Here is an 11941-nt window from a genome sequence, read left to right on the forward strand (position 1 = left end):
GAAAGAAAGAAAGACAGAAAAGAAAAAGAAAAAAAGAAATTTGGGCTGAATCTTAAAGGAGGAAAAGGAATTCTAAAGCACGGACCTAAACGGAAAAGAAAAGGGTGTTGAAACAAAGGAAAGAGGGCTGAGTAATGAGAAAACCAGCCATGCCCACGAACAAGCCAGCCAGGTAAACATCTTTACCAGGCCACTCACAACACCCACAGGGACCAATTTACACCTTTCTTAGAGAAGCCACTGCCCCACATTTAAGGATTTTCTTTCTGTTGAATGAGAACACTGGGTGGTTATCAGAGTGCATTGTCATATCTATAGTATAGGGACACCCACCTGGCTGTGAGCAGACCCAGGTCCCTCACTTGCATGAGGTGCTTCCTAACAAAATGCAGAAACCATAGGCCAGCTGTCAACTCAAGAGTCTGCTTCCCAACTCACCTGAAAAACAATTGGAAAAAGTCATTTTTATTATTAACGGGAGTAGCCAGTCTTTTGATGGTTCCAGCAGAAATCTCCAGCCTATGGCTAAGCTCTTTGGTCTCAGAGCAGAAAACAAGGCTAGTGTTACCTGGCCAAGGGGCTGGATCAAACAGACCTAGGTGACAATACTGGTTTCACAACTCAGTGGCAGGGTAACTGCAGCCAGGTAGTTAACCTACCTGTGCTTCAGTTTCCTCCCCTGCAGTACCTATCTCAGAATGATTAGGAAGGTCTTCTATATGCCAGGCACCTTCTATATGCCTGGAAATGCCTGCATAAATGGGTTTCCTACCCTCAGGGAGCTTACAGTCCACAAAGAGAAATAAATAGGTTGCATTCACGACTTTGAGCAGCTGATAGGAGCTGAAGGGAGGAAAATACAAGGGGACATGGGAGCCTTTGCAGAGGCACCAGCTGATTTCCAAGGCATCAAAGGAAGCTCCCCAGAACAAGGGGGGGCTAAAATGAGGAGGTAGCCAAACTAAAGAGCATGCCAGGCAAAAGGAACAGTAAAATGGAGAGTCCTGGAAGCGAGAACACAGTCATAAAAGAAAGAAGTTGGTGCCCACTGAAGCATTTCAGATCACAAGAAGCCTTCCTGCAGCTGCTTTAGGAGAGTTTGGACTTTACCTTAAGGCTAATGCAAGCTCTGACATAGAAGAGGACACTGGGATGGTTCAGATGGCTTTCAGCAACACCAGAGAGGAGAACAAACTGGAAGGAGGCAACAACACCCCATCTTAGCTGCCCCAAATGCCACATCCTGGTGTGTCATAAGAGGACAGAAAGACAATCCTTATGATCAGAAGTGAAGCTGAGCTCCCCCGAGCATCTCCGGCAAACCACCAGTCATGAAGCCCAGGTTCCTCCAGCATGAGGTGGTTCCTGCCAGGCAGATAATAGCTCAGCACCACTGCCTCAGGGGCAGAGTCTGCCTGCCTCAACACACCCCTACCAAGTGCCTGAGTGGCAATGTGTGGTGCAGCAGCATCACCTGGGAATGTGTCAGAAACACAAATTCTCCACCATCCCAGTACTAGTGACTCAGAATCTCTGGGGTGGGACCCACATTCAGGGTTTTCACAAGTCCCCTGGGTGACAGTGATGCTTGCTAAGGGCAAGTCCTGCGGGACAGAGTACACAGCTGGCCCAGCCTACTAACCCAACAGCGACTCTGTGCTCAAGGCCTCACACTCCACAGTGCTTTGAAGCCCATTTCTGTTGTAAAAAATACACAAAGCTGGTTTTTACGCATGGCACCATTCCCAGTCCTGGGGACCAACAGGATAGGGGACTAAGCCACCTTTAAGGTGGGGAGGTGGAGGTGGTAGTGCAGGCAAGGCCCTTCCTCTTCTCCTGGGCCCTCATCTGTTTTAGGACAGGCAAAGCGAACTCGAGCTTTAAGGAAAGAGAACGCATGCTTCTCCTTTTAGACATTTCTCCTCCCACTTAGATACAGAATCTGACCGCTCCATAAATGAAACACTGAGGTTGCCCTGGAAGGCTCCATGTGGTTTTATCAGAGGGTCAAGTTTCTTCCTGGAGAGTGAACCAAACTCTGTGGTTACAAAGACACCAAGGCCCAGGAGCCATAAAGTAATTCAGGATTCAGAAGAGCCCAGTTTATCTTCCTCTTTCTTTGAATATCTATCTTCTCCTTATAAAAAAAGAAAAAGATTACCCCTCCCCCACAAAAAAGCATATTTCTGTAAACAGCAGGCAAGTTTCTCACATTCTTGTTTATGTTTTTATAGCTCTTACTTTCTTTACAAAAGGGGATGAGGGGCAGGGGTGGAGGCCAAAGCATCAAAATAGCACTCAGGTCATGAAGGGAGATGATGCTCCACTCAGCTCCCAGGGCCTACCCCCAACACCAATGCCACCATGAGAGTGGCTGTGCTGCAGGAACTCACAGGAAGTCATGCGTGGTATGGGGGCAGTGAGGACACTATTCTCAGCGCACCTCAAGTAGTGCTGCAGAAACCCCAACTGCCTCCCCATGTTCAGGCAGCACCCTGTGTTTGTATGCTGCAGCCCTCTGACCTCCCCACCGGCCCCTGTGCCTGTGGTCCCACACCTCCAAAGGCTTTCCACGGCCAAACACACTGCCACACCTGCTAGCCCTCAACGATCACGGTTCTTCCACCCGTCTCTCCCCACTAGACTGTGAGCTTTCTGAGGGGTGTAATAAGCATGTGTTGAATAAATGACTGAATACACAGCCATATGGATTCACCTGGAATAAGAGTTTCAGGCCTGGATTCCATCCCCTCACCCTTTCCAGTCCAAAGAGGCAAAATGATTTGCCCAAGGCCGCAGAGCAAGCTGACGGCACAGGAAGGTCAGGGAGGCAGAACAGACAGTTCTTACCAATTTCTGCCTTTCACAGGCTGTGTTTCCATCTTTCCTGAGTACCATGCCCCCTTGAGGACAAAGATATTTTATGTGTGATAAGAATGGATTCATTTTTTGTATGTTTCATTTCAAGAACATGGAGGAACATCTTATGAATCTTAGAATGTGGGGCACTAAGCCCAATCTAGGGACAGAGCAGGGAGGCCAGGGGAAGAAGAGTTGGGATATGGCTGCGAGCCGTGGAGTGGGTCAGTTCTTCATAGACGTTCCCAGAGTTCTGGTCCCTGGGGAGTGCTTCTGTGTAAGTCCTCTGTCAGTTCTGGTTTACTCCGGCAGCAGAGACAAGAGAATCTCCCAACCCATCCCCACTCTGTTCTGAAAACATATTCCACCACTTACACAAGCTTTGGCTTTGGCAGCAGAATGCCCAAGTTCAGTTTCTTTTTGCCAGCCAGAGGCTGAGAACTCTGCAAATGTAATGATTCTTTACAGATACAAAAGAGAAAGCATGAGCTAATGCACATTATCTAGGTGGCATGCATTCTCAGGAGAGTCAAGCCCTTCTCTTCAAGTCCCCTGGGAAAGATGCCCCCAACACTCCCACCATCCCCCCTTTCCCTGAGAGAAGGGAAGGTTTCTGTTGCTGGCCAAGCTCACCTGCTAAGCAGGTACAGAAAATGGATCATTTTCCAAGTCTTGGATTTAGCTTCTCTCTCAAAACTAAACTGACTTTAAAAAACAAAACCGGACGGGCGCAGTGGCTCACACCTATAATCCCAGCACTTTGGGAGGCCGAGGCAGGCAGATCACGAGGTCAGGAGATCGAGACCATTCTGGCTAACACGGTGAAACCCCGTTTCTACTAAAAAATACAAAAAATTAGCCAGGCATGGTGGCGGGCACCTGTAGTCCCAGCTACTTGGGAGGCTGAGGCAGGAGAATGGTGTGAACACAGGAGGCGGAGCTTGCAGTGAGCCAAGATCGCACCACAGGACTTCAGCCTGGCCAACAGAGTGAGACTCTGTCCCAAATAAATAAATAAATAAATATTTAAAAAAAAAAAAAAAAAAACATCCAAAACAATCCTACGTACAATTATGGTGTTTAGTCTTAGTTTTCATATATAGATCACTTGGCTTTTCATTATAACTCGTATGTGAAATGGCCACATTAGAAATGTGCCAAATGCATCTTAAATGATATTAAAGTTCCCATCACACACACACACCAATTAAATGAATGAGAACAAGTTCTGCCTAGTGCCCTCCCAGGCACGCTGTGCTTTTCTTGAGCTGCCTGGACACCTGGTGCCTGAGGCTGCCATCTGTGGCCCCGCATCCTGCTCTGCCCTCCTTGAAGAGTGGCCCATACTCCACCCTATCAAAGTCCACTCCCTGTATACTCTGATCCTAAGAAGCATTCTATTAAGTTATTCCTGTTAACATATGAATCACAAATGCATCACCTGTCCTATGGATGCTTACACATCTAATAAGAGGCTTAAAGGGAAACACTTCACCCAATTTCTCTAATGGTAGAATTGTAAGCACAACACTAAGTGAATTTCACCTTTTGGGTAAGGAGCTATATCCAGCTGATTCCTCCACACTGACCATTTCCTACTTCATTGGTCTCATAAGCTGACTTTGCCCCTAAGGTAAGGCTGAGATGGATCCTGCATCTTTAGGAATAGAGGTTAATTTCCATACAATTGTGGAAGGGCAAACTCCTTAACCTCACAAGTCACCTGGATCAGAACCAAGTTGGTCTGGGGAGGATAGGGCCCCTTGTTCATCCATTTCTGGTCATCCATTACTTAACAATGCTCATTATCTCCAGTGTCTGAACCAAAGTAGGAAACAGTGGGAAAAATCACTATCAAGACATTCTTAAAGACTTCTCTACAGAGGCCCAAAGCTTGTATAGTCCAGTATCTTTGAGCACTTAATAGTCAGTATCTGTAAAACCTTCCTAAAAATAAAGGCTTCACAGAACTGACTTCTTACACTGTTAACAAAGGCCTCTCTGATTTGGCTCCATCTAAGATAAGAGCCTCTCTGTAAGAGCAAAAGCATGTGTTAAGATAAAAAGTGAAGTGGATTCAATGGGACAGAAGACAGCCCTTCACAAGCAAGTATCTAAGAGGCCAAGAAATAAAAAGGCAAGGGTGTCCCTCAGACAAGGCCAATATCACAGGCTCAGACAGACAGGTTTCTAAACGGATGCTTCTCTAATTTTTCTAGAGCCTTCCTGATCATAAGAACCACCTAGAAGCTTTGTTTAAAAGATACAGATTCCCAAGACCCACTCCAGACCTATGAAGCCAAAACCCCTGGTAGGGTCTGGTAACACATATGTCTAGCCAGCACCTTAGCGGAGTGTCAGGCAAGTTTCAGAAATAATGCTCCAAATGAAACAATAGGCAACTTTTTAAAAGCTTTGTAATCACATAACCTTGAAGTTACAGGTATGTGGGAAAATGCAGGTTTAATGGAAGGATGTTAGCGCCTTCTTAACCTAGTTAAACTTATGGAATATAACCAACATGAAATGAGGAAATCATTTTAACTAACTTGGGGGGTGGGGGAAGCCTTCCCCTGTAGCTTTACCATATCTCAACTGGAAGAGCTCATAACCTCCCTGCCCTAAAGGACTGACGGCATCCCCGCACAGTGGCTCCCAACAGCTATTAAAGGCCCAAATGGAAGTGCCAGGGCTGAGGGCTCACAGTCTCATCCCAATAGAGGCCAGCCCTAAGTAGCAGGCAACCAACTTCAAGTCAGACCTCATGGGCCCTCCTGGCAGGCACAGTCCAGCCCTGACAGGTCTCGGCCGCCAGCTGCCTATTCCATAGTCTCTTTCATGGTCCAGTTGAACATAAGGCCTTGCTATTCAAAGTGAGCTCCACAGGAGTAGCAGGGGCAGCATCATGGGGAGAGCTTGTTAGAGATGCAGAATCCTAGGCCCCACCCAGCCCTGCTGTAATCAGAGTCTGTATTTTAACAGGATTCCTGCCAGTTCTTGGGCACCATCAAGCTTGAGAAGCCCTGCTGAAGGGGTATGGACTTCTACCCACAACTGGGAACATCAGCCTCCCCACTCGGGCTCCAGCCTCTCAGAAGCCTTCCTTCCTCCCTCACACTCTTTACTCAGGTTTGCTTGGAGCCAGATCACCATCAGCAGGACTCAATGAATAGCTGACAACCCAAAGCCCAGTTTTTAGGAAGTTAAAAGGAGGCAGTAAGTTCTGATTGTGCCTCGCATTCTCATCTGGCTATAACATCTGCCTCCCTTCGAGGGCAGGACTACAGACCTCGTGATCATAAATCAGCAGAGACAATCCAAAGTCAAACAATACCATGGAATGCTGGCTCTTTGGTTCCAGCACAATGTTAATGAGGTCGAGGTCACGGGTATGATTAGCTTCCTCTGTATCTTGGCACAGACTCCAACCCTCTGCCCTCCGGCCGCCTGCAAAGGCTGACGCACCCTTGGTTACTAAGAGAACTGGAGGAGAATGACAAGGGGAGGCTAACAGAGCAGCACCAGTTAATGACTCAAAGAACCTGAGTGACTGACAGGCTGCATGTATCAAAGAACGACTTGTGGCCCAGAGGGAAGGCTGAGAAGACAGATGACCGGGTCAGAATTCAAAACTATCTGGACAGGCCGAACATGTCAGAACTGAGAAAGCTGAAATTTCACAAGAAGAAATGAAAGTCCCATGATCAAGGTTTCAAAAATCAAATATATACATCCCAAACTAGAGGAAATCTAATTGGATGGCAGTTCTTACGTTTTTTAAATTTTTTAAAACATTCAAGTTTTGTTGACCAATATGGATATTAAGAAAGCTAGAAGCCGCTTAAGGACCAGAAGTCTAGTTTCCAGACCAAAAGGAGCAGTGGTTCTTCCCTAACACGGCTGGTCAGACTATCCTAAAAGGCCCCCTGGCCACCTGTCCACACAGGTGTATACACAAACTCTCACACCTTCCCACCACCACCACCATTTGGGTTCTTATTATTCAGTGTGGCCTCTTCACCCCATACTGGCTACAGCTCTTTTTGGCTTTGCAACATAGTGTAAACATTTCACACATCAGCTTAGTTCCCTCTCATGCTGCCCTTTCTTTACAATACACTTAAGCACAAGCTGGAGAAAAAAAAAAAAAAAAAACCCACATAAATAGTCAAGACAACCTAAGCACACCCACTTACCAAAAGGATTCAGATCAAAAATGACTTACAGTCACCAGTTTAAGCCGGCACACTATGCTACGAATTACAGCATGGATCCACGCAGAGTCAGTAATTAAGTCGGTAATTATGAGTTTCCACTGCAGAAGAACCCTGAAAGGCCCGCTATAAGCATGAGCAAATGAAAGAGTATCTGTTTAGACATACCTCTCTAGAATGTAGAATCATCTTCTAAGAACGGACAGCTGGCCATTTTAAAAAAGAAAACAAATGTGATTTTACATTGTTTTTAAAGTTGTGAGCCATGTTTTTCTCATGTGTCTATTTAATATACAAGTGTTAGTCATTTACAAATACAGAAACACTGCTTACTGGTAAGTTTGTAATTCCCAGACTATCCAGGCTGTTATTTTTAATTCAGAAAATGTGTTCTCTATGAGCAAGAGAAAGTTAATTTTTTAAAAAGTTATTTGCCCTTAATAAGTGTGTGCCATGTACCACTTATCTGAAGACTGAATGAGGTTCCTGTGAATGCAATTACAGCCTTCCTTAAACAACTGGCTAAATGCCTTAAAACTAGAAAACATGCGAAATTCAGCCCAATTGCAGCCTGCCCCAGGAGAAAGGAAGTTTGAACTCCAGGTGCCCCGAGAACACAGCACAGTGTGGAAAGAAAGAAAATGCTGAACAATAGAATCAGGAGAGGAAAAAGAGTCCCTCTTAATTTTCCGGGCATGTGGGGAGCTTGTTGCTAAAGAAGTATTTCAGATCTCACTGCTGGTTAAGGTTCCACTGAACGGTGAAATTAAAAAAAAAAAAAATCTAACATGCCAGTACAGCATTTATTTAATTCAGTATTTCTTATCAACCAGGTTTATTTTGGTACTTCTTATCAATACAACAGAAACACCTCACAAATCACACTTAAAATGTTTATGAAAACATACCAAACATACCCACTATAAGGGGTGGGGTCTTCCCTATCATTCAGAGGAAGCTGCCCCATTCTGGATCTGGGTCACAGCCCCCAGTCCTAGGTACATTCCTGCAGCCTTCCAGTATTTATAACTATATCAACAATGAGGAGGAATGTCAGTTCTGTTTAAAGACAGGAACTGCCTTACAAAAGATGCACTATGGATGTAAAGCGATGTATGACGTTGTGACCAAAACCACTGCTACAGTTTTGTACAGAAACCAAAATATTTCCCCAGCTCTTTAGTTCTGATTTCAAAAAGCAACATGCTACTTACAGAAAATCTGAGAAACAGAAAAATAAAGAAAAAAAAAATAGTCACTCATAACCCCACTAAGATAACCAGGTAAAATTTTAGTCTCTGTCCTTCCAACCCTGTTAAGCAGGCAAGGATGAGGTGAGGTGTTATTGCTGGTTGCACAGACTAACAATAATTAATCATCCCCACTGGACTTACCCTAAATCCACAGCAGTAAGAGGAGTAACGGTTGTGCCTGCAATTCAACAAGCATTCACGGGGGCCTGCTTGGCACACTCTCATTTATGCCACAAATGAATGAAATGTAAATTAACACCAGTAGCCCTTGAGGGTCATTTGGTAACCTCAAAAAAGAAGGTAGATAAACCTCATCCCTGGTGGACATGAAAATAAGAGTTAGTTCTCCTAGCACGGAGAGTAGGAGAGCCCGGCCACCCTCTCTAAGGCAAGGGAAGGAAATGTTTCAGAGGAAGGGTGTGCAGAGCAGTTGGAGATGAAGACCTGGGAATCGCACACGTGTGCAGCTGCCCATTAGCAATGCATGGGTTCCTGGGAATCTGTGTGCTTTTAGGACCAGAGAGATTCAACCCACAAGGGAAATGTTCTCAGTCTCACAAACAGGGAGAGCTTTAAAACTGTCAGAACACCCTAGTTTCCGTATATCAACCTGGGCTACTAATCATCCACCTATTACCCTTGTGCAGTCAAAGGCCAGACAACCTGGTTACCTCTAGTTGAACCACGCTCTGTGCTTAAGGCACAAGGAAAGAATTGTTTCTACTGCTGATGTCACCTCAGTGTTAAACATTGTTCATTATTAACCAGCTCAAATATTCTTCTTTCAAATACTATAACTGGGTACAGGTTTCCTCGCTTATTTTTTTTTAATGTGAAGAGTTGTAACAGTTAGTTTGACTGAATTTCAAAAGTTCACCCCCAAGTAAATACTTGGAAGTCTTATTTAAGTTTAACAAAAATATTTGTAAAATAGTCTCCATAAAACCACTTAATCATTATAACGTGTTATTAAATCAAAGTCAGAACAAACCCAGAAGAAAAATCCGAATACACTGAGGTTCTCCTTTCCGGTCCTGCCAAGTCTCAAAATCAAAGTTGGGTGTTTCTCTTGACCTAGCTGATTGAAGTTTAGGAAAACATGCAGATAACACACCTCTTTAACCGTATTCAATATCTTGTAGATATACACAAAACTAATTTACATTCTCAGCATGTGAAGTTCATCTTACATTTTCTTAAATATATTTATTGCATTTAAGAAAATGTACAGTATACACACACACACACACACACACACATAGATGTTCAAGCTGCTATAATACCATAGATGGGGCAGCTTAAGCGACAAACGTTTACTTCTCACAGTTCTGAAGGCTGGGAAGTCCAAGATCAAGGTGCCAGGAGATTTGGTTCCTGATGAGGACCCTCTTCCTGACTTGCAGACAGACAGCTGCCTTTTTGTTGCATCCTCACACACTGGAGAGTGAGCTCTGGTCTCTCTTCCTTTTCTCATAATGACACTGGTCTTATTATGGAGATCCCACCCTCATTATCTCATCTAAGCCTAATTACCTCCCAAAGGTCCTACCTCCACATACTATCACATAGAGGGTTAGGGCTTCACCATATACATGAATCTGGGAGGACACAAATATTGTCCTTAACACACACGTGTGTGGTATCAATTTTATCAGTTATACATCCTAGCTATCAAACACATTCAAAACCACTCCATGTACATTCCTCTTAACTATCTCAGTTTAAAATAACAACAAGCAGAACTCACCAAGTCTGCAAAATCACATCAGTACGCGCCTGGTCATTTGAGGCCAAAGTCAAGGGCCTGATGGACAATCAAGCCAGTCAGGCCTGGTAAAGGGATCAAAGAGAAAATTTCACTTACAAGGACACAAATTACTCTTGCACCTAGCATCAGTTAGTAAACCTCGACATGCCAAGCAAGAGAGGGGGACCTCCCTACAAACACTTGCCACTACCGTAAAAAGAACTCCCTCTATCATCTCTAGCTCCACACCTCGCCTCCTGCCTCTAAATCCAACTTTTTGGTGGACATCTCTCCTTGGAAGGCTTATAGTTCAGTTTTGGATTCAACTGAACTCATTACTCCTTGCCATCTCTCTCCAAACTGAGGTTCCCACAACTGCTTACCTCAGTGAAAGGTGCCATGACCCGTAACAGTCAAAGTGCACACTCCCTCTCCTAGGGGACCACCCCGGGAGATGAACAGGAAGTGGGGTCAATATCTGCAGGCCTCTCCTCTCTCCGCCACCCAGTCCGGCCAGGATTTCTGCACTCTGGTCCTAGCCTCCCAGCTCACCTTGTTCCCTGCCCTCTTTGTTACCTAGCCCACCTTATGGCCATGGAGCTCTTTCTAAAGTGCGATATGATCACAGCATTCACCTGCTACAAATGCACCAGCCTTCGCACAGCTTTCAAGATGAAATACAGACTCCCTTAGCTTAGTGCCCAAGACCCCAAACCCTCAGGTACTTCCCAGCACAACCTTGACTCTAGTCCAACAACTACTGTCAGCGCCCTGGCTGCACTATACCTTTCCAAGCCTCCTAGACTCCAAACTTACGTATTATCTTATCATGGATTACTGCAGTTTTTAAAGTAATGAAAAAAAAGAAACAAAACCTTGAAAGGTGCATGATGAAACAAGTATTCACTCTTTTCTTTCCCCTTTCAGCCACATCTTCTACACCAAGAGAGAATCAAGTATTTCGAATGCCAGCTGAGACTCTTCTCTGGACACAATCTGGCTTTTATAAGTCGATGATCAGATCCTACCTTTGACTCCTTCTTTGCCTTTCTAAGGCTGATATGTCTCACGTGCCGGAAAAATTGCCGGTTTTTTAATAAAAAAGATTGTATTTACTTAGAAGCATTATGTCAACAAAACAGCCACAACTTTTTTGTTTTTTTCTGCAATTACAGAATGGTATTCAGTTAGCAGAACATTCATAAAAGCTGCATCAGAGACAACTGAAGATGAAAACACTACCAACCCCATATATTAACTAATTTGTGCTGTGCACCAACAAGAGCCTGCTTTAAATTTACATGCCAGTTTACAAGCCCTACACTGTATCAGGAAAGGTTAGTGGCCACTGAAAATATCACCAGGGTCGGGCATGGTGGCTCACGCCTGTAATCTCAGCACTTTGGGAGTCCAAGGCAGGCAGATCCCTTGAGGTCAGGAGTTCGAGACCAGCCTGGCCAACATGGTGAAACCCCATCTCTACTAAAAATACAAAAAATTAGCCAGGCGTGGTGGCGTGCACCTGTAGTCCCAGCTACTCAGGAGGCTGAGATGGGAGAATCACTTGAACCTGGGAGGAGGAGGCTGCAGTGAGCTGAGATCATGCCATTGCACTCCAGCCTGGGTGACAGAGGGAGACTTCATCTCAAAAAGAAAAGAAAATACCACCAGGACAAGACTATCTAAAGATAACATTTGGTAATGTGTTAACTATACAAAAAAAGACAACGTACGGTTTAAAAACAAATGTTACACAGTCTTCCATTTCTTTCTTTAAAAGAAGTGAATTGTATATAGGGAGTTTAAATGCTTTATAGATAAGGAAAAAAACCTGCTAGAACCAACTTATTCATCATCATCATCTTCAT

The 11941-nt window shown here is 44.6% G+C and overlaps 1 protein-coding gene across 1 annotated transcript in view; it reads right to left on the reverse strand.

The window, feature by feature from the left end:
* LHFPL2 (lipoma HMGIC fusion partner-like 2) overlaps positions 1–11941 on the reverse strand; it is a 286468-nt gene that overhangs the window by 153340 nt on the left and 121187 nt on the right. Inside the window, exon 4 of the mRNA XM_011992191.1 lies at positions 334–438. The gene's annotated coding sequence lies outside the window, so the exon portion shown is untranslated. The remainder of the gene's footprint in view (positions 1–333; positions 439–11941) is intronic.

The sequence above is a fragment of the Mandrillus leucophaeus genome, unplaced genomic scaffold (assembly GCF_000951045.1).
Source record: "Mandrillus leucophaeus isolate KB7577 unplaced genomic scaffold, Mleu.le_1.0 Scaffold407, whole genome shotgun sequence".
Classification (NCBI taxonomy): domain Eukaryota; kingdom Metazoa; phylum Chordata; class Mammalia; order Primates; family Cercopithecidae; genus Mandrillus; species Mandrillus leucophaeus.